The 23820-nt window shown below is 37.0% G+C and overlaps 1 long non-coding RNA gene across 1 annotated transcript; it reads left to right on the top strand.

The window, feature by feature from the left end:
- Nucleotides 1-15973: 15973 nt before the first annotated feature.
- LOC110874771 lies at nucleotides 15974-18404 on the top strand. Its single transcript, XR_002556207.2, has 3 exons — nucleotides 15974-16132; nucleotides 16870-16957; nucleotides 18363-18404. It is a non-coding gene; the product is annotated as an uncharacterized LOC110874771 (long non-coding RNA).
- The last annotated feature ends 5416 nt before the right edge of the window (nucleotides 18405-23820 follow it).

Below are 23820 nucleotides of genomic sequence, written 5' to 3'. Positions count from 1 at the left end.
ATTTTTTTTAGGATTTTAATTTCGGTTTGTATCTGACATGAAATATATATAGAAGAAACTTATAAAGCACTTAACCATTATATAAACTAGATGATTTCCCTAATCAAATAATGTTGGGATATAATACATAAATCAAATACAAGTTGGTTAAAAGAGTTTAACCTAACAAATAACAATTTACATTATGTGTGAAAGAAACTAAAACATGCTACTTATTTTAAGTATACTATTGTGAAGGGGTAAGGTCCCAAAAACCTCATAATAAGTGTTTGGGACTATACCACAACCTTAACTTTCAGCCTGGCACCTTGCGCGGCCGCGCACTGGTCTCACAAAAAGAAAGGCTTAAAAGGCTTACAACAGTCAACACTTGCGCCCAAAGGGAACCATAAAACCTTGCGCCTTTCTTACACAAAACAAAGGATAAGAATCCGGAGTTAGATACTTCCGCTTAATATCCAGACTTGGATATTATTTGCCCAGACTTGGGATTTATTCACCTGTTTCCACACGATAAGGTGTCACACCAGATTACAGCAGTAATCTTCTAGAAATAATACAATCGTGCACCACCAAGACGGTTACAACCGTCTGGACACGTGTCACTATATCAGTCGTCCCTAAATTCACAACGAATGCATGCAAATGAAGAGTAATCTCCACTTAAGTCACTTTACACGTGGCCAATCCCTAGCCTTTGATCTAAACCACGATCCGTGTGCTATCACGTCGGATCAAGGAGTATTAACGGAAGGAAACATAACCGCTTACGGAGTTAGCATCTTCCGTCTTCTTTTCACTAACGGGTTTTCCCGCCTTTAAACGACTCCCGGCTATAAATATGAGAAAAATAAGGTATGAACACAAGTTACTCTCACTTCTCAAATACACCTTCTTCTTCATTACCAATACTTATTCTCACACCGGAGTCGGGTCAAGGAGAGAACCCTCTTCTCCCCTTGGCGAGGCTAACGATGTTCTTTTTTGCAGAGCTATCGGAGAAGAAGGTATGTTGGACCTAAATCGATCGAGTGGTAACCAACCTTTTTATGCGGATTCAAACCCCCTAGATATCTCGGTTCCAACCATTTATCTAGTGTTTCTTCACTGGCGCCCACCGATTCCTCTGTTTTTTCCAGTTTTCATCTCGTTTCGATTTAGTTCTTTTCATCCTCTGTTTTTCACATGGCAGAGGATTCATTATTCCACTCACCAGATCCCCGATCCGAGTGTGAAGGTTCTACAACCCAAAACACTCAAAACAACGGTCATTCAGATAGGGAGAATTTCTCAGATATAATCATAAGAAGATCCCCATCACATTGTTCAACAGATGTCAAGCTGCTTTAAACACAGTCGTTATGCAAATCGCCAGATCTGAGGTCCCAAACATCAGATCTGGTGAAGAAAGCAATAATACAGTATTGGACCCACCAACACCATGTCGGGGGGACATCCAATCTAGTCGTAATATTGAAATACAATTCAGAAATAGCAGCCATAAGAAAGTCAAGCCAAAACAGATAAACATGATTCAAGGAGGTCCATCGCGAAGGACAAACAAATGAAGTTATGACCAACATTGGAGGGAACAGCAAGTCGTATTTCCCGTCGTTCCAGGAGGCCCTCAGGAAGAACGACCAGTAATTATTACTGGCATCTTCGGTCATTACCGGACAGACTATATGTTTATAGATCCGGGAAGCTCGATGGACATCATATACGAGCAGTGTTTTAAACAACTTGACCCAGATGATAAAGCACGTCTAGAACCGGTCGATTTTCCCCTCACCGGATTCTGCAATGAAGCTGTATTCCCATTAGGGCAAATAGCTTTCCCTGTGACTTTATCAGATGGCGAACATTCACGAACAGTTACAGTCAATTTCATGGTCATGCCGGCAACATCAAGTCATGATGTTCTGCTCGGAAGGAGATCACAAAGAGAGTTCAGTATGATCACATCTATCTCGCACGCTGCATGTGGGTTCCCAACGGAAACCGGAGTTGCAATTCTGTACTCAAGCAAAGAAGTCATGTACATGGACGACGAGCCACCAGCAAAGGTAGTCAAACCTTCAGCATCAAACGAACCGGAGAAATGGGTCCTGAACGAAGAATATCCAGAGCAGACCATCTCGTTAGGACATACCATTTCACCGGCAACACGAATACAACTAAAAGCACTGTTGTCCAACAACAAAGATATATTCGCTTGGTGCCCAGCAGACATGACTGGGGTTCCACGCGACATAGCGCAACATTGCCTGAATATTAAACCATCAGCGGAACCTGTTGCCCAGGGGAGGCGCAGCTTTAGCAAAGAAAAAGCGAAAGCCATGGACGAACAAGTGGTAGAGCTACTCAATGCGGGAATCTTGCGCGAAGTAAAATACCATACATGGGTTGCCAATCCAGTAATGGTACAGAAACATAGTGGCGGATGGAGAATGTGCGTCGACTTCAAAGACCTGAATAAAGCATGCCCAAAAGATTGTTACGCGCTTCCGGAGATAGACAAAAAAGTCGACTCTCTAGCATCATTCAGATGGAAGTGTTTTCTCGACTGTTACAAAGGTTATCATCAGGTCCAGATGAAGGAAGAAGACGAAGACAAAACCGCATTCCGCACAGAAAAAGGCATCTTCTGCTACACTAAAATGCCCTTTGGCCTGCGCAATGCTGGCGCAACTTATCAACGATTAATGGACACAGTTTTCAACAGCGACATCGGCAAAACAGTTGAAGTATACATGGATGACCTCGTCATCATGAGCCATGAGGAAGACTCAATGCTCAACAATATTGTCACGTCCCCCGATCCACCCTGGACGGAATCGGGAGGCGCGAGCAGTCCAGTGGTACCGGTGAGTTATTTTGAAAAATATTGCAGCGGAAATTTCATCAGGACCGTGAGTTAGGAAAAATATCAGAGTTTAGAAACACCGGATTTTATTTAAATAGATGGAATAAATTCCATTGTTACAAAGGTAGCTTTTAATAAAAACAATATTTCTTAATTTGATTTAATTAATAAAATAAGCCACTTCTTGAAGTCTTTTAGTGCCGGATCCAATTCTTACTCCAATCTACTGTAATTACCTGAAACGTGTTTTAAAAAGGTTTTGTCAGCGGGAAATACTGAGTGAATCATTCAGTTTACTAAAACGACTCGTTTGTTATAATTTACAGTATTAAGAGTTTTTACATATGTTTCTGATATCTACCAACTACCCACAGTATTTGTCACTCGACCGGATCTGTGACTATGGTCATATCACCATTGGCTGCCCCAATGAATGACGTATATCACTTAATTTTAGGTTCGCCCACCTAATGTGATTAAAACAGTAGTAATGTGCACAATACCCCACATACTGGCTGTAATTTGGTGATTACATAAACTTAATCACTGTAATTATAATTCTGAAAATAATTTGGAGTATTGTAAAACATTTGATAAAAAGAGAATGACTCACATTATAAACATGCAGATTCATACGGCCAAAGTTTAGTCTACAGATAAGCCTTGATATATTGCAGATTTATACAGGCAGAGCTTAGCCTATTGATTTAGCCTTGTAACCTAGTGCACACGAACTAGGTAGGTAACTTAATACAACAATTACGATAACTCACGAGATCAAATTCTCACAACGAACGACAAAGTGCGATACTTAAACATTCATCGATTTAACGACGAACGACAAAGTATAACCCTATGTGGGCGGCACTTAAACATCCATTGGATATATTGATCAGTCGGAAAATGAATCGTAATAGCGATCGAGTTAATACCCTGTATCGTAGCAGCACCCTGCTATACTAATTAGTGATTCGCGTGTGTGTTTTTAGAGTATTTGGACGATAACTTGGTGTATAATCGGAATTTAATCGTCGAATGAACAGCAGACTGCAAGTGCCGATGCCTGCTATTTATACACGAAATTTGACAGGCTTACGGACCGTAAGACTTATCCCTTACGGTCCGTAAGGGACACGTAATGACCATAGGTTTGCCGCGTGTGGGAGTAGGCTAGCTGAGTCGATAGAACGAATAATTTCAATTTAGACAGCAAGTTATAAGGATAATCGTCAAGTGGGGAATACCCCCCCTGAGTTTTAGGGGCCCTGATCCTGATTCTGATTGCTATGAAAATTTTAGGAGTTGTGCAGGATTATTTGGGTGTCTCAACTAGGGTTTCCTATTGAGTAAATAAAATAATAGGTATAAGAGTTGTTTACAAAATAGAATAATAAACAATAGTTTTGGGTAAATTACAAAAAGAGAATAAAACAAAGAGAATGGACCCACTGTGTAACTTTAGGGTTCAACTAGAAAGACTCCTGGTATAAATTTTGGGTATAACTTCTGAGCTATTAAAAATATATAATGTACTTGTGGTAAGTATAGTACCCCTAAATCAACCTTGTCCCGAAGTCCCGAGACAGAATCATAACGAACTTAGTCGGGCAGAGCCCTGACATGCGTTATGGGACTCAGATCAATCGGAAAGGGTAGCGGTGATCGGGAGTTACAATACTTAAAACGGGGCAAGGCTTTATTATTATTATGGGGTAAAAATAAAATAAAAATTAAAACTATAGATTTGATTTGAGAGGGGCGACACATGGGAGGAAAGAAATGGCAAAGTTTCATGTAGTTCTACTATGTTATTTATACTTGAATTTTGGAGTTGGAAGGTAAGTTTGGCATCTCCACGTAAACCCTTCTCATTTAATGTATGAATACACCTATCACCTTGAATTTAATTCAAGTATACACGTAAACCTTTCACATATATATTAGTTTAAATATTAATTCTAATATTTATTTTATTTTATAATTAATCCAACTGCTTTACTTATTTGGCAAGTATAACCTCTAAAATATGACGTTTTATAAAATAGTGAATATGTCATTAGAATGAGAATAATCTTATCTACATTTGGGTCTAAGTTTCATTAAAATAGAGTAGGTTCGAATACAATATATTTTTATAGTTTAATTATTATACGGTTCCTAGGCCCGTCTAGGAACTTCATTTTTCTAATATTCAACTTACCCGTAGACTACTCGTCTAATAATATAAGTTTTTTTATAGACTTTTATTTTATTAGAAAGGTTACTCATATACAGGCCAATTTGATTAGTATAATATTTCAACCAACTATATATATAAAATAGTTTTTAAAACTATTTGGGTTGAATGTTTATAATAAAAATAAGCTAGTTACTAGTTACTAGTGGTTAATAAATTTAACCAAACCTTATAATTTATATGATAAAAATTGGTATGTTACATCCTCCCCACCTTGTTTTAAATCTCGTTCTCGAGATTTGGGTTACGATATTTCTTTTAGACTTATGTCATATTTTAGTCAATAAAACGATATTAAGGTAGATGACACAGAATTAAAATATCAAATTTTGTGGATACGAGTTGTACAATAAGTAGGATTCAATGGTTCAACTGAATTAGTTCAAGAAATCGATGACAACCGAATGAGATAAAATGGTATAATTTCCAAAGTGACTAGGTTCAAGTCAAAAGATATATGGTCAATAGATATTTTAAAATGAATGTGGAGGATTTTTAGAATCAATAAATTTTTTTTTTGTCAAAAGAAATCTTTGATTGGCAACTGAGGAAGACTTAGAATCGACGGGTTCAAAATGAAATAAAAGCATGAAAAATGATTTGTCAACTATTGAATTATGATATGAGAAAAATCGATGTGCTGAGATGAGTGAATTGCAAAGATACACTAAGAGATAATAGAGTTAGTGTATCATGGTTTAGAGTTCTAAGTTGATAGTATACTATTAGTGACCATATTTTTTTATACTATGTCCTAGAGATCGAAATATAATAAGAACAAGTTGTTTTGGCATGACCAATCATTATATTATATTACTAAAGCAAATGTAATATATATTATTTGTTTTATATTTTTACTATATGTGAATGGTCACTAATTTCAAATAAATTTTATTTTAGTATTTTAACTATACTATAACTTATATTTACTAGATTACAAAATATCATGGTGAAGTTATTACATTTACAAAATATTTTAATATTATGCTTTTGTAAAAGAATCATTATTATTTATAACGTTAAATGAAAGTTGTAAAAAGGGGTAAAAGTATTTGTAAATATGTAACACTTATTGGGGTGATTCTATGTGAATACTTATTTTCATTTTTGAAACTATATAACGTTGTCAATGTATTTACAAATGTTGTAAATAAGTGAAAACGGTGACTATTCTTTATATATTACAATGTTCTCCTAACCCAACGTAGTCGCTGACTACTATATTATTCTTATATGGTTATTTTCTTGCTAGAGTGTTATAGTACATAGTTACCACAAAATATGTGATACATAATTATTTATATAATTTTATTCGTTCCTCTAATTCTTGTATTGTTTTATGAAAATATGTTTTCTCTTTACAGTACAAAGTATATATATGTATATAATAAAATAAGTATGATGACTTACTTTATATACATTAAATACTTATTATCATGGTTGGATATTGGTTAGTGCTGCCTTGTTTAAGCATAGGTGGCCAGTCCATGTCTAACTAAGGCTAGGCTATTCAATACCTGCCCTAGACAATAACTTATAGTATAATATTAACACTATTATTATTAATATATTATTACTAATAAAATTATTAATAATAGATAACTTAAACATAAACTTAAAATGAAAGTATACCTCAGCATAATTTATATATATATATATATATATATAAATTCTTTACTTCAATTATTTAACAAAATTCATTGACTCGATATTAAAGAATTATCTTTTTGCAATAATGCGGTTCATAGTGCAAAAAGCTGAATGATATTTGAATTTGGATAAAATAATAAATCGGAATGAAGTCCTCTAGTGGTCTTCACAAAGCAAGCGAACCATAGGTGCAACAAACAGAGCATGTGTAACGTGTGGATTTATCAAGAAATGAAATGGATCAATATTTGCTACTATGAAAGAAATCATCATGATATGATGATTATTAGAGGAAGTAGAATTGCGAAAGTCAACTTATTATATGTAGAAGTCAGAATTTCAACGAAAAGAAATATAAAAACTTCATCTGGAATTTCGTGTGATAACTGTTGTTAAGTGACATTACCAGGGAATGTTGAATAAAATAAAATAGGGTATTTGCAAAGGTATATGACTCCTTTTGCAGTGATAATAATTATGACTCTGATTAAACTGTGCACCGATAATTGTGAAATCTTGTTCCAACGTACCTCAGCGAGATTTAGATCGTTTGTAGGATCATGTCGCAAAGTGTCGCTTTTTGATTAGTAGTTTTTCTACTGACGGAATTAGCATAGGTGTCATCGTGCCTAATTTATATTTTTCAAAGGTCTTGCTTTGAAAGTTGAGTGTGACATCTTTTAACGTTCGTGGACGTATAATTTAAGTTTCATGTGTTTTTTTGTGCACTAGCACAACCTTACATGCTTCTTACTTGCGTAAATTTGGAAATTCTTATATTTTTGATGGTGTTCCAACCTATAGAGTTTCCACTGATTATTTTGTCACACGAGCTACGAGACAAATGAAATAATGTTTGATATCGGAAAAGAGATTCCTGATAAAAAAAAATCTAGACACAGATGCTTGTGTTTTATTTCAAATTGTCAATCCTTATGGTTTTTGGATTTCCTTATAGATATACCTATCTATATAATCATATATTTCACATGCTGAAATAAACATACCATTTATCAGGTCAATGTATTTAACATATTCATATTTCAAAAAAACAAGTCAAATATCTGGTCATGATTTTATTTAGGGAAATCTTGTACTGATTTGACATATTATTTACCCCGTCTTATCCGGTTCGCGCCGGAGAGGTAACTTCAGTCTATCCAGATAAGCTGGAGAGTCTGCTACTCTATACCCAGTTTTGCCGGAGAAAATTTTCTATTTCCCATAAATAGTATCTTTTCAAGATTTTAAAATTGCCTCTTTTATTAGGACTTTTATCCAGAATCAAGGAAATTTGTATTTCCCTAACATATCTTATTCTCGACCAAATAATATCAATAAGCAAGAAGCAATTATGTGCTATTGCCTGTTAATCGTCATTTTTATGGAATACCAATATCCATTACATTGTACTTATATAAGTAATTTACCTTTAAAGTTTATTTAAGGCAAAATTCTTAAGTTCAAGTCTAAATATCATCTGGAATGCTATCAGATAATATTAAGCTTCAAATTTTCCGTTTAAACTTAGGTATTATTATAACACCTAATTGCGTAAACAAGTAGCTTAGCTTATACTAAGGCATCTTTTCTTATGTTCAAGTCTAACTGCTATCGGTTGTGCTACCATTTAACAGTAATCTCCTAACTCTTTTTATTTAAGCTTAAGTATTATTATCACAACACTTATAGGCTTAAAGCAGTGGCTCTGATACCACCTTTACTGTCACGTCCCCCGATCCACCCTGGACGGAATCGGGAGCCGCGAGCAGTCCAGTGGTACCGGTGAGTTATTTTGAAAAATATTGCAGCGGAAATTTCATCAGGACCGTGAGTTAGGAAAATATCAGAGTTTAGAAACACCGGATTTTATTTAAATAGATGGAATAAATTCCATTGTTACAAAGGTAGTGTCACACCCCTATTTTCCACGTGTCACCGGTGGGCCCGGTGGGGGATTTCCGTGACGTAGTTGATATCATCATAGTCAAACAACACAAATTATAATGCACAGCGGAAGCAAAGATAGATTTATTTCAACTTAAAATTATTGTAATATCCAAGTATCACAAAATGTCGAAATAAAATCCACAGGCAGAATCAAATAAACAGGAGACTTCATTTCAACAGACTTCATGCATCCTAAGCTTGCGAGACTTCTATGGATGCTTAAGGAGTGACCAGCCTATTACGCGTAGTACCTGCACTTAGTCTTTTTGGAAAATACGTCAGTTTACACTGGTAAATACAATTTAACTGACTCATTTTGAAAACGTTTAAAATTGATTTAAATGCACGTGGCATAAAACTTTTTATAACTTGGGATAATTATTTGCTTAATAATCTTGTAAAAGAATTACATGTTCATTCTGCGTTCAGTAGCCCGGGTTCGTTCCGGGTTAAGGATTAATAGACACACCACTTAATATAATTCCGCCGCGAGACTTCTCTCGTACCGACGATTATACATGTTATACAGCGCTACGGGTGTACGCCTACACCCGAGTGCTAAGGTCGTGGCCATTCTTTGAATGATGCCAAGGATATCCGGGACATGGTCATTAAGCCCCCAAAGGCGTTAAACAAACAAAACAGCATTTTCAAACGGGTTCATTTGACTGCACATAACCAAGACCGGTTATGGTCAATTTCCCGACCAAGCGGTATTTTATATACCGTACCCCAAGCCCGTATAGGGAAAATAAGTTAAACGTATTTACCTGAGCAAAGTATAAACCAAATATAACGAGTGCAAGTAGCTTTTACTGGGCTCCTAGATCTGGAAATTAAGGTTTTAATAACCTATTAGAATCCTAACGGGTCTTAAGCTTAGACCGGTTAGTTTTATATAAAGATTACGGTTTTAAACGCACAATAAGGCGAAGACCGTTTTAGAATGTGGTTTTGTCCCAACAAGCTTGCATACTTGTTTTATATGGGTAACATAATCACATTCTGGATTTTGAGACCAAAAAGATATGGTTTGACCCGTTTCGGCTAAAATGGCCAAACTAGTCATATAAGCCGATCCGAACGCGTATAATGCGTAACGAGTAACCATAAGAGTCAAATACAAGTTTCTGAAGTCAATATGCTTAAAATATGTTGTGATATCAGAATGATATCTTCCATTATGCCCCAAATGATTTTAAACCAAAACTATGCCTCATAAGGGCGTTTTGGTCATTTTATAAGGTGAAAAAGGGTTAAAATAATAACCTGAGTTACAGGTCTGATTAAATTAGTAAATATACTTAATTTACTAAGTTATAACAGTAGGGTATCAAATTTATGTGAAATTTATTATCTTTAACCTTACTATGCACCGTAGGGGCATTTTGGTAATTTCACATGTGCCTAAAAGGTCAATTCTGGAATTCTGAGTTCAAAACATTTGCCTACTGTTTAAAATATAAAAATTTACTAAACATATCAGTAGGTATCAACCTTTGTGCTTAATAAGGTTCTAGTGCACACTTATATGTTAAAAATGCCTAAAAAGGCGATTTGGAGCCATTTCCGGGTTTTCTGTAAAAAGCTGATATTTTTAATATTCCAGAAGGCTCAAAATAGTTTATTTATCATAACAAATCAGTAGAAATTGGTTTGAGGTCAAAAGGATTTGTAAAACTCAATTTATGGCTAAAAAGGGCAAAACCGGCATAAACCGAATTAATCTTAGAACACTAAGTTATGCTCAGCCTAAAAATAAATAAAAATTTTCAAAAATCCCAAAATATTATCTTATAACAGTAGGTATAAAGTTTGGTATAAAAATTTGGGTTTTGATGGGCTATACATAATTTACGCTAATTAATTATCAAAGAAGCCCTTAATTACGCTATTGAGCATAACTCTTAATCTAGACCTCAAACTGACTTCAAATTTTGGGTGCAAGTTTATAAATCAGTAGCTAAGGTGCTTACCCTTTTACATTTTCAAAAATCCCGTTTTAAGGTCAAATGGGCATAATGGTCAACATATAAGCGATTAACGGAAACATGCATGTGAATAGGATATCTAATGAACCATGTTGTATAATCTCAGAGAGTTATACTAACATGTAAATAGGTTCAAAAGAAGCTCTAAGGCAATCCTAATCTTGGCTTAAACGGGTCAGAACTGAAAGTCAAAGCAGAAGTCAAACTTTGCGACTTTCGGTTCCAAACCGAGCCTAAACTGAAAATTCTCGAGTTGAACATGTTGGAAGATGTTCTTACATTAATTACCAAGTTATTTTAATGATTAAACAGGTTGCATGCATCCTACATTGCTAATTATGTATTAATTCACAAATAACCTTTCTGTTGACTTTTTATAACAAGCTTTGACTCGACAATTAACATAGTTAGAGTGGGAAACTGGAAATACCCTTTTAAGGGTTTGTTACCCATATAATTACCTACTTAAAGGTACTTTTAATTCGTGATTTGACAGAGCACATTTTAATTAATCACGAAGTCAAACCTTAATTACGACGGTTTGACTTTTAGATAATTAACTAAGCTAAAACGAATTAGGAAGGGTTAAGGACACTTACAAGAGTCCTAATTGTGATTAGGGATGCTAAGGATGGGTGCTTGCTGACCAGAGAGCTCCAGAGAAAATATTTGTGAACTTTGCAAATGAATGCCCAAATGTTCACAACATTCCTCTCCTTATATAGCATTTTTGATCTCCTAAGATGATGCCACAAGAGCCTATGCATGCTCCCTGATCATCCCAACTGTCCCTAGTGCATGAAAACCCATTTGTTCAGCCCCTGGTATCAGTTTACAGGCCACAAAGTCGGTTAACAGACCTGCAATGGCAGCTGTCCACTTTTTCTGTTATTGGGAGTCTGACGCGGCCCGCCTGGAGTTACCAAGGATTCTCACGCGGGCCGCCTGACCTGTCTGATCAGTCAACATGTTTTCAAAGTTTGCAATTTCAGTCCCTGGTCCTTTATAACGTGGTTTTGAGCCCCTAAATTGCATTTTCAGCCTTCTAACTTGATTTTTAAGGGCCTTGGGACTTTTACTAACTTGGTTAAGTCCTTGACTAACCTTGTAACCACTCATAAGGCCATAGAATTCAATGTTGACGCTTTTAACCCCTCGAACACGAATTTGATCATAACTTTCTCATACGATAACGAAACTTTATGAAATTTTAACCACATATTCTAGTGAGTATATTTTATCGTTACAAAGCTTCGGGTCTGCCAAAAGGTCACTCAGAGGTATACTTTGCACATGTTGACACTTTTAGCCCCTGCAGTTTGTAATTCCTCACTTTCCTTTATGTTTCGCTTCGTATGATCCATGATTTATTCGTTGGAAGGTATAAACATTATGTAGGGCTATTTTAGAATATATTTATCCATTGTTGACACTCTGGACCCTTATATTCACATAGTTTCCCCGTTTGTCAACTTTAGTCCCTCCAAAGTATTCTTTCTCACGTTCAGAGCTTATGACACGTGTTTATACTTTATTGGACACAAATTTTCAAGGTGTTACATCCTCACCCCCTTAAAAGAAATCTCGTCCTCGAGATTTAAGGAAACAGATGAGGGTATTTCTCTTTCATTGAGGATTCTAGCTCCCACGTGTATTCAGCACCTCTGCGGGCGTCCCACTTCACCTTGACAATAGGTACAAGCTTTCTTCGAAGCTTCTTTACCTGTCGATCCTCGATCGACACAGGTTTTTCCACAAACTTTAAGCTCTCGTCTATATGCACATCTGTGTGTGGTATGACTAGCGACTCATCGGCCAGACATTTCTTCAGATTGCAGACGTGGAATACATTATGAATACCATCGAGCTCCTCAGGTAAGTTTAACTTGTAAGCCACTGATCCTACACATTCGATGATCTCGAATGGTCCTATATACCTTGGGCTTAACTTACCTTTCTTGCCAAATCGCATCACCCCTTTCCAAGGTCATACTTTGAGCAAAACTTTATCGCCGACCTCAAACTTGAGAGGTTTTCGCCTTTCATCCGCATAGCTCTTCTGCCTGTCTCGAGCAGTTTTTAGGCGGTCGCGAATTTGGACAATCTTGTCCGTTGTCTCGAAGACTAAGTCAGGACCTGACAATTGCGTATCTCCCACTTCTGCCCAGCAAATGGGCGTTCTGCACTTTCTACCATATAGTGCCTCAAAAGGTGCAACCTTAATGCTAGTATGGTAGCTATTATTGTAGGAGAACTCAACCAACGGTAAATGCCTGTCCCAACTACCTCCTAGATCAATCACACATGCACGCAGCATGTCTTCCAATGTTTGAATAGTACGCTCACTCTGCCCATCCGTCTGAGGATGGTAAGCCGTACTGAAATTCAATTGAGTGCCCAGAGACTGCTGGAAACTTTTCCAGGAATGAGATGTGTATCTAGTATCTCGATCTGAGATAATAGATACTGGTACGCCATGCAAGGCCACAATCTTATCTACGTACAATTGGGCTAGCATGTCAGAGCTGAAGGTCTCTCTAATGGGCAGGAAATGTGCTGACTTAGTCAGCCTATCAACTATGACCCATACAGTATCATTTCCCTTCGGCGTCTTAGGCAATTTGGTGATGAAGTCCATTGTCACCATTTCCCATTTCCAGGTGGGAATCTCAGGCTGTTGCAACAAACCTGACGGTTTCTGATGTTCAGCTTTGACTTTAGCACACGTCAAGCATTTAGCTACATAAGCAGCTATAGACTTCTTCGAGCCTATCCACCAATAATTTGCCTTTAAATCCTGGTACATCTTATCAGCTCCAGGATGGACGGAATACTTGGAACTGTGGGCTTCCTTGAGGATAACATCTCGAAGTCCTCCATATACAGGAACCTATATTCGTCCGTTCAATCTCAACATTCCGTTCTTATCGTAGGACAACTGTTCTTCAGTTACTCCTAATTTTTCCTCAGGATAGTTAGCTTCCAGCACAGCTTCCTTCTGTGCAGCTAACAACCTTTCATTCAAACTGCTTTTAATTTCAATGCTCTTGGCATTGATCCTTATCGGCTTCACTCTTTCCTTCCTGCTTAAAGCATCTGCGACTACATTGGCCTTGCCTGGATGGTATCTTATTTCACAATCAAAATCGTTCAAGGTTTCCATCCATCGTCGCTGCCTCATGTTCAAATCCTTCTGATTGAACAAGTGTTGAAGGCTCTTGTGGTCGGAATAGATCACACACTTCGTCCCATAGAGATAATGCCTCCAAAGCTTTAGTGCAAATACAACGGCACCCAACTCTAAGTCATGGGTGGTGTAATTCTTCTCGTGCACCTTTAATTGACGTGAAGCGTAGGCTATGACCTTCCCTTTTTGCATTAACACACAACCCATTCCGGTGTGTGATGCATCACAATACACCACAAATTCTTCAATGCCTTCAGGTAGAGTCAGTACTGGAGCGTTAATAAAAACAATATTTCTTAATTTGATTTAATTAATAAAATAAGCCACTTCTTGAAGTCTTTTAGTGCCGGATCCAATTCTTACTCCAATCTACTGTAATTACCTGAAACGTGTTTTAAAAAGGTTTTGTCAGCGGGAAATACTGAGTGAATCATTCAGTTTACTAAAACGACTCGTTTGTTATAATTTACAGTATTAAGAGTTTTTACATATGTTTCTGATATCTACCAACTACCCACAGTATTTGTCACTCGACCGGATCTGTGACTATGGTCATATCACCATTGGCTGCCCCAATGAATGACGTATATCACTTAATTTTAGGTTCGCCCACCTAATGTGATTAAAACAGTAGTAATGTGCACAATACCCCACATACTGGCTGTAATTTGGTGATTACATAAACTTAATCACTGTAATTATAATTCTGAAAATAATTTGGAGTATTGTAAAACATTTGATAAAAAGAGAATGACTCACATTATAAACATGCAGATTCATACGGCCAAAGTTTAGTCTACAGATAAGCCTTGATATATTGCAGATTTATACAGGCAGAGCTTAGCCTATTGATTTAGCCTTGTAACCTAGTGCACACGAACTAGGTAGGTAACTTAATACAACAATTACGATAACTCACGAGATCAAATTCTCACAACGAACGACAAAGTGCGATACTTAAACATTCATCGATTTAACGACGAACGACAAAGTATAACCCTATGTGGGCGGCACTTAAACATCCATTGGATATATTGATCAGTCGGAAAATGAATCGTAATAGCGATCGAGTTAATACCCTGTATCGTAGCAGCACCCTGCTATACTAATTAGTGATTCGCGTGTGTGTTTTTAGAGTATTTGGACGATAACTTGGTGTATAATCGGAATTTAATCGTCGAATGAACAGCAGACTGCAAGTGCCGATGCCTGCTATTTATACACGAAATTTGACAGGCTTACGGACCGTAAGACTTATCCCTTACGGTCCGTAAAGGACACGTAATGACCATAGGTTTGCCGCGTGTGGGAGTAGGCTAGCTGAGTCGATATAACGAATAATTTCAATTTAGACAGCAAGTTATAAGGATAATCGTCAAGTGGGGAATACCCCCCTGAGTTTTAGGGGCCCTGATCCTGATTCTGATTGCTATGAAAATTTTAGGAGTTGTGCAGGATTATTTGGGTGTCTCAACTAGGGTTTCCTATTGAGTAAATAAAATAATAGGTATGAGAGTTGTTTACAAAATAGAATAATAAACAATAGTTTTGGGTAAATTACAAAAAGAGAATAAAACAAAGAGAATGGACCCACTGTGTAACTTTAGGGTTCAACTAGAAAGACTCCTGGTATAAATTTTGGGTATAACTTCTGAGCTATTAAAAATATATAATGTACTTGTGGTAAGTATAGTACCCCTAAATCAACCTTGTCCCGTGTAACACCCCGAAAACGAGTTTAGTAATTAAACCTCGTTAATACAAAAGAGTGGGTAAAATACCGTTAGTGGTAAAATTTAACCGGTAAATATTAGGATTTAAATAATTAATCCTAATATTAAACAAAAAGTCAATAAAAGCTTTTAGGAAATAAAAGCTTAGAAGGCCCGAGTTAACGGGACCTAAATTGAACTTAGTCATAAATATTCCCGAACCCGCTAAGCTAACTAGGAATGCTTGACCCGGTTAATAAAAGGGAATATGGATTGTAAATAAGTAGGTTATAATTAACTTAATAACTAACGAAACATGAAGGACCAAAGTTGGATAATTGGAAATAAGGTTTATTTACTAAAAAAAAACAAAAATAAAAACACACCACACCTAGTGTGTGCGTGTGTGAGGTCGACCAGGAGAAAGCTCAGGGAGCTCAAACCCTAACTTCCACAACTTGATCAAATTGAAGCCCAAATCAAGAGCCAAATCACTGCATGAACACAAATTCGTGATCACCTAATCATGGGGATTACAAGGTATGTTGAAATATATGATTTGGTGATACCTTGAGATTATGATGAACAATCATAATCGAAATTCTGGAATGAATCTTGAATCTATGAGTGTTATTGTGATTATATCTTGGTGTAGAAACAAACCCTAGTAGAAAAATTGATGAATTGTTGTCAAAACTAGGGAATTGGTAATTACCCTATATTGTGATAAGTGGGTTTTATGTTAACATGATGAACACTAGGAAATAGATTGTTGATCTAGTGTAAATTGACGATTTTGAAGCGAATTCAGAAATTATAGAAGTTAACCACTTTGTAAGATGGTTGATTTATGTGAAATTTGGGGTAAGAGATAAGCTAGAGACATGATAAATAAACATGTAAAATTCTGCCCTTAAGGTGTTCGTTGAAATGCCTCAAAGAAGGCTCGAAACTAGAATTTTGTAGTTAAAGCACCTAGTTGTGATGTTTCGACTATTATGCAAAAAGTGATTAAAGAGAGTTCTAAATGTGTTAAACGCGATTAGAACTTTGGCTAAAACGGAGGTCTAAAGATAACGCCTACCGAGTAGTTAATGAGTGCTAAAACTAGTTGACAACTCGAAAATGCAAATTAGTATACTAATGGGCATTTGACTATTAAAAAGGTCAAACTGACCTATAATACGATAAATAGCAATTTTGATATGAAATGCATAAGGTGGAATAATCGTATTAGAGTATGATTAAACTAACCACCTTGAAAACGATGATGATAGTTTGACGCGTCACAAGCTAGGTGGAAGCTTGGAGTGAAAGCGGGTCAAACAAGGCAAGCATGGAAGAAAGGCGTAGCTCGGATGCAAGGTAAGTGAAACTTACATAATTGTGTAGATTACTTGTTCATTCTATACGTTATAGATGCAATAATGCTAATATTGAAAATATGGATTCCGACGTGATTGATACGAGTTGGAACATATAAAGATGATTAAAAACCATGTTTATGGCAAAAAGGGGATTTGGTAATGAAATCCGGGACGGGATGGATGTATGAATTAGAAGTCAAAAACCATGTTTTTGATTTAATAGACAACGTTGGGCATATAGGCCGAACGGGTCAAATGGTGGTGATAACACTATTTGACAATATCGACTAATGCGATTGTCAAGTCTTGTGTTAACAGGAGCGATTAGCGATTCAGTTAATTTCGCCCGCGCTAAGTGTGATGGTAAAAGCAAGGTATAAATTGGGTCTATATGTTGACCCTAGCCAGGTACGTATGCATACGATTATAGTTAACATACAAACTTGGTCAAATAAGTAATGAAAGCCCCTCGTAGTAAATGAGGGGCTAATGTCGACTAATATGCCCTTGAAGGGTAAATTGAGCAAACAACTTATAAAGGTTGTTTAGGAACTTATCTTACGATCTTGTAACCTTTAGACGCGCATGAAAGTTGTAGACATAAACTTTCAAGAGTTAAATGCTTAAATTGTGTGTTGCCGCAAAAATAACACATCCGTAGAATTAAACTCGAAATAAATAGTCCATTTCGTTAAATCCACCACATTCATAGTTGTGGTGGAAGACTAGCTAATAACAAATTGGTGGAACTATTAGGTACATGAGAAATGAGCACCGTCCGTGCTAAAATGGTCGTAAATACCCTTAACGGGTCAAAAATAAGATTTTAAACGAAAACGGGTAAATAATTGTGTAGAAACCCGTGTTCAGTACTTAATATGATTGACAATATTAGAATTTAAGGGTTCATGATGAATGGTGGTCAAACAAACATGTTTGTTTGATAATCACATAGTCGGGTCGAAAATTGTTGAAAAGATAATAAGCCGAAGGCTTAAAAGTCTCAATTTTATTTAATCCGGATGTCGGATCTTAACTCCATATAATGGAGAATTAAATTACAAACATGTGGGAAGAAACGGTAGGTCAAACGGATAAGCGGTTTGAAAGATACGAAAGATTTCGTGTCAATTTACGGCAAAATGGAAAGGTGGGATGCAGGTGCCACCGTAAATTACGGTGCCACCGTAATTTACGGTGGACCTGAAATGGTTTACGGTGAAACACTCCTGAATTACGATGGAAACAAATCAAAGCAAGGACTACCGTAAATTACGGTGTCCACCGTAATTTACGGTGGACCCTGTACAAAATGTATTTTGATCAGTTTTGTTTCCCGGACTTGTTTAGATACGTTTTAAATCCCGTATGACTAAAGCATTTCATGTTTTTATGAAATGTAGGTACTTGTGGAAGCCGGAAGACGATCAAGCTCAACGAAGAACCGAACACGATACAGTCACATGCTTCCGCACTTCGCCACGTTGTAAATTTTAAACAACGAACTTCGAACACGTTATGTAGAATAATTTATAATTTGTAAAAGTTTTAAATAAACCCGCATTTATATAATATGTGTGGTCTTAACTACACATCTAATTGTGGTATTTACATATAAAATAACTAGGGTGTTACAAGTTGGTATCAGAGCCTTGGTTTAAGAGATTCGAGTATGGTGGGGAGGAACCATGCTTGGACTTAAACCTTATGCTCTTGACAAAGAATAGTGTTCGGTTCGAGGCTTGATCGCAAATCCGGTAAGTACAAGTACGTGAATAGTTAGTATGCTAAAGTGTTGTAAACAACACATAGGGCTATCGTGTGATACGCGTTACCCCAATTAAAATGACTGAAATAGTTGACGAAAATACGCGCGTTGACGCGTGTAGTAGAAAAAGCCTTGTATTATAATACGGGCGATTATTGCGGTTGACGTTACTAACTTTTGTGAATGTTTTAAATTGAAGGACACTCGCGTTTGAAGACGACGAGAGTCAAACGAATTGTGGATATGATGATGGAACGGTCCGAAGTATGACAAGAGGAGCATACTCACCGAGGACTAAATCGCGTAATGACCGCGAACAAGGTTAATGGCAAAGAACGCCCGTCAGAGAAAACATTACCAGGTGCACATTTTAAATAATAGCATAAATAGTAATATGCAACAATAAGTAGGGACTTAAAAGTTGCATATGTAAAATTAAAAACTTGGAAAGACCTGAATAGAAAACCTATCCGGGATATTGTTTCCAAGAAAAACAGATAGAGGTATTACTTACATAGGGCGTGATGTGAAAACTGTAAAAAGGTCATGCGTGTCATGTGTTAATCGCTTACTCTGGCCAAGTAAGTAGCGGCATATGTTACCATGAACTTCTTACGGCGGACACGTTTACATCCGATGTAGTAAGGGCAGGGTGAATGGGACTAATTAAAAAGTGCCCAAATGAATCAGATAAGCAAAATACTTGGTAACAATGTAAACGCACAACCAAGTAACGGGAGCGTATTACATTAGGATAATGAGCCCGAGTGAAGGGACAAACAAGCATGTAAAATGATTCAGACAAGTATTGGGAGGGAGTGTACTTACACTCGAACCCAGAAAACATCAAGTATTGGGAGGGAGTGTACTTACACTCGAACCCAGAAAACATCAAGTATTGGGAGGGAGTGTACTCACACTCGAACCCAGAAAACATCAAGTATTGGGAGGTAGTGTATTTACACTCGAACCCAGAAAACATCAAGCATATAAAACGATTTAGACAAACATTGGGAGGGAGTGATACTTACACTCGAACCCGGAGAATGTAAACATGTAGGATGAGTTAGATATGCATTGGGAGGGGGTGTACTTACACTCGAACCCGGAAAATGCAAACATGTAAGATGATGTAGACATGTATTGGGAGGGGGTGTACTTACACTCGAACCCGGAAAATGCAAACATGTAAGATGATGTAGACACGTATTGGGAGGGGGTGTACTTACACTCGAACCCGGAAAATGCAAACATGTAAAGTGATGTAGATATGCATTGGGAGGTAGTGTACTTACACTCGAACCCGAAGAATACAAATAAGACTCTTAACAGGCCGATTTTGTAAAAAACCAAATTTGAGAACGAAGTAGGAATATAAAAGTGAAACAAAGTCATAATACATACCGTAAGGGTTGCAATAATAACGACTTCGGTAAAAACACCCAGTTGGTGGGTAAGTGATGTGCGTGAAGTGTGTTATATTTTTAGATATATTTTTAAGCCCTTTTTACACTTTTAGCCAAGTTTTAAATTTATAAAACACGATATTTACTAACACTAAACACACATATGGGCAAGTGCACCCATCGTGGACGTAGTATAGTGTTGGTAAGATACCGAGGTCGTCCAAGGACACAAGAGCTTTTAATACCGGTTTATCCTCAACGTCTAATCAAATCAAAAAGTTAGAAAAATGTTTTAAACTAAGAAAAATAAAAACTAACTAAATGCTGAAAAATAAAATAAAATAAAAACAGATAGACAAGATGAATCACTTGGATCCGACACGTGTATTAGTATAACCTTTGATTATTTTCGCACTTTTGCACTTGTTTAAGAGATTATCTTAGTTATTGTAGTAGGCCCCTTTTTCGGAGGTGACGTTACCCTCAACCCAGTAGTTTGAGTCAGCAAGGATACAATCCTAAAGGGTCGGATTATTGAAAGATAATGAATTAAGTTATTAATGCAAATTATGGTAGGCCCCGTTTTCGGCGGTGACGTTACCCTCGGCTAAGTAGTCTGAGTCAGCAGGGATACAGTCCTAAATAGCCGGGTTATAGTATTAATAGTAGTTAGCTTATGAGGGGGTCAAAGAGTTTGGATCCCCGCCATCTAATACCTATGGGCATTGAAGGAGATCCTACTAAATTTGACCCAGGTCCCAAGCAGGACCTCTAAACGCTGAACAAGGGCAAGACCTTTACCAAACCGTTCCCTTAACCCCCGACCAGGTAGTCAACATACCTCCATATAGACCGTGGAGATATGAATGGTGAAAATCTTTTATTTTATATAGACAGTAAAATAATGCCAAGACACCACGGACAAACGATAAGGAAAGATCACCTTCAACATAAGTAACTAGTTATTAAAGTCATTAATACAAAACCAAATAAAAAGTGCAAAAGATTAAAAATAAAAAGTATTATACTAAACACTTGTCTTCACCAAGTGATGTAAGAGACTTAGGCAAACATGGCCTTGATTGTCAAGAACTCTTACGATCAATCTTGGATCCCGAGACGACTCACACACTCTATGATGGACAATGGATGATGGTGGTGGATGATGGTGTTATGGTGGTGGTGGGTGGTGGATGAAGTGTGAGAGAGGTGGTGTGCCAAGGGATGAGAGAGAATGAAACCAAGCTCCTCTATTTATAGGCTGAACAGAACGCTGGACACGGCCCCGTGTTCGCTGAACGCCCCGTGCCCGTCTGACATTCTCTCTCTTCATTAATTGTAATTGCGAATTACAATTAATGCGCCTGCTGTACTTTCAACACGCCCCCGTGTCCGCTGGGCACGGCCCCGTGGTGAGCAATGGAAGCTTCTACTGGTTTGTCTTTTCTGCTGCTTCCTGGGCACGCCCCCGTGTTCACTGGACACGGGGCGTGTTCAGGCTCTGTTTCTCTTCTCTTTGTCTTGGGAGGTGCCGTTGAGGGTCCGGGCAGTTCACTTTTGTTCCTTTTCTTGTATTTATGGTAGATTTAGTAGTCTTTTTGCTTCTTTTGTGATTTTGAGCTCATTTCATCCTGAAAATACAAAAGGAAGACAAAAACACTCTTTTTCCAACATTAGTACTTAAAAAGGGTTAGTTTTATGCCTTAATTGATGTGTTTTATATGTTGCATTTTACACACATCAAATACCCCCACACTTGAACTTTTGCTTGTCCTCAAGCAAAACTCTTTTAATGTGGCTTACACTCCCAAATGGAATAGGTAGAAGAGAAGTTTTTTTTAACTTGTCCTAGAGTGTCGGGAATCCAAGGTTTGTATAGGTTCTATTTTTACCTTATTTACAATCTTATTCGTCATGGTTTATTTTGAACTTTTTCATAAGATAAACTACTTAATTTGGCATAGCATGCCTTATTAAAATTCCATTTATATACAAGTTCACATACCTCACGGGAGATCACTCAATCACTCGGCCGAAGGTGTATATTTAAGTGAATCGCTCGAGAGCTGCACGGATTTACATTTTCCATATGCTTGCTAAGCGATCAATCCTCCTCCTTTTTAACTTTTACCTTTGTAAATATCAAGAGGTCTTTTGGGGTGAAGGCTTGGGTTTAAAGGTGGGTGGTTGGTTAGTGGTTAGTAAAAAGGGCGAAAATCGTAACAAGTGTCGGTTTTCGTAAAATACCTTATTTTTGGTGACATTTATTTTTGAAGTATTTCTCCAAACAAGCTTTTTGTAGCTTATGTTTGTTTTTGACTTCATCATAATTTTTTTTTTTTTTTTTTTTTTTTGATCACGTAAAGGTATGTTTATGAAAAACCGAGTTTGTCACTAAAATAAAGGTGAAAAAAATGAAAAAGGTTTTTGGTGGGTAAAAAAAATTGTTTTTTTTTTTTTTTTTTTTTTTTTTTTTTTTTTTTTGGGGTAATGAAATGAAAGGTTTAGGCTCAAAGGGGTTTTCTAGGGGGATTTTGGGTAAGTAAAAAAAATGAAAAATAATGGTTTTGAAAGAAAAATAGTTAGTCCTAATGCCTCCATCATTTACTTACTTGGGTTTAAGTTGGTAGGGACCGGGAATGTATCGTCGTGGCAAGTTCTAGATTTGTAAAGACCGAGCGGCTATTCACACAAGAAACGAAAAATGAGCATTTAATCTAAATATGTGTATTTTTATGCTCAATAAAGGCTCAAAACTCACTTTTTGTGGGAATGGGTTTTTAATGTGACCAAGCATATATAATCGAATTTTAGCTAGACTTGTTATACCGTTTCATAATTTTCTTATGTTAGTTCTTTTTATCACGACGCTATCGGTTGTAAGTTTGTAAAAATATAACCCTTTTATAACTTGTTATTCCCAACTTAAACTAAGACAAGTAAATAAATAAAAAAAATGAAAAAGTTTTTGAAAAAAATTTGGGGTGTTTAGCGGTTCCAATAGAGTTTTGTGTAAGGCTTGTTTTAGGATTTTGCAAAATTCCAAGGTTTTAGCATCCCCCCCACACTTAAATTACACATTGTCCTCAATGTGTCCAAAAATAGAGTTTTTGGTTGATTAGAATATGTAAAAGTGTGTTTAAAAACAAAGATTTGTGTTACTGGTACTCTGGACACGGCCCCGTGTTGACCGGGCACGGCCCCGTGGTCAAGTGCCAGTAACAAAAATTATAGAATTGAAACAGAAGCCTGGACACGGGGGCGTGTTCGCTGAACACGGCCCGTGTCCAGTTACCTGAACTGGGTGATTTCCTGCAGGGGGCTCAGCACGGGGCCGTGTTGGTTGGGCACGGCCCGTGTGGAGCCTTCTGTTATGGAGATTTTTGTCGGTTTGTTCTGTTCTTCTGCATGGTTCCATTTTTTCTCGTTCCCTTTTTCATCCATTACCACCATGAGTCCATAAATCATAAAAACCATCATAACATTGCTAATAGAGAGATAATACATAAAGATAAAAGTTACATAGATAGTAAGCTTATGGAGTTCTAGCCCTATGTTTTATTTTAATTTTAGCAAAATTTCCAAGAATCTACTGATCCTGGTTAGACAAGGCTTTGTAGAGCTCCAACTTTCGGATGCGTTTCTCCTCATATGTCGGCAAGCCACTCCTCTACCTCCCTTGGAAGG

This window comes from Helianthus annuus, chromosome 9, assembly GCF_002127325.2.
Source record: "Helianthus annuus cultivar XRQ/B chromosome 9, HanXRQr2.0-SUNRISE, whole genome shotgun sequence".
NCBI classification, from domain to species: Eukaryota; Viridiplantae; Streptophyta; class Magnoliopsida; order Asterales; family Asteraceae; genus Helianthus; species Helianthus annuus.
This window is presented reverse-complemented; position numbering and strand designations above follow the sequence as displayed.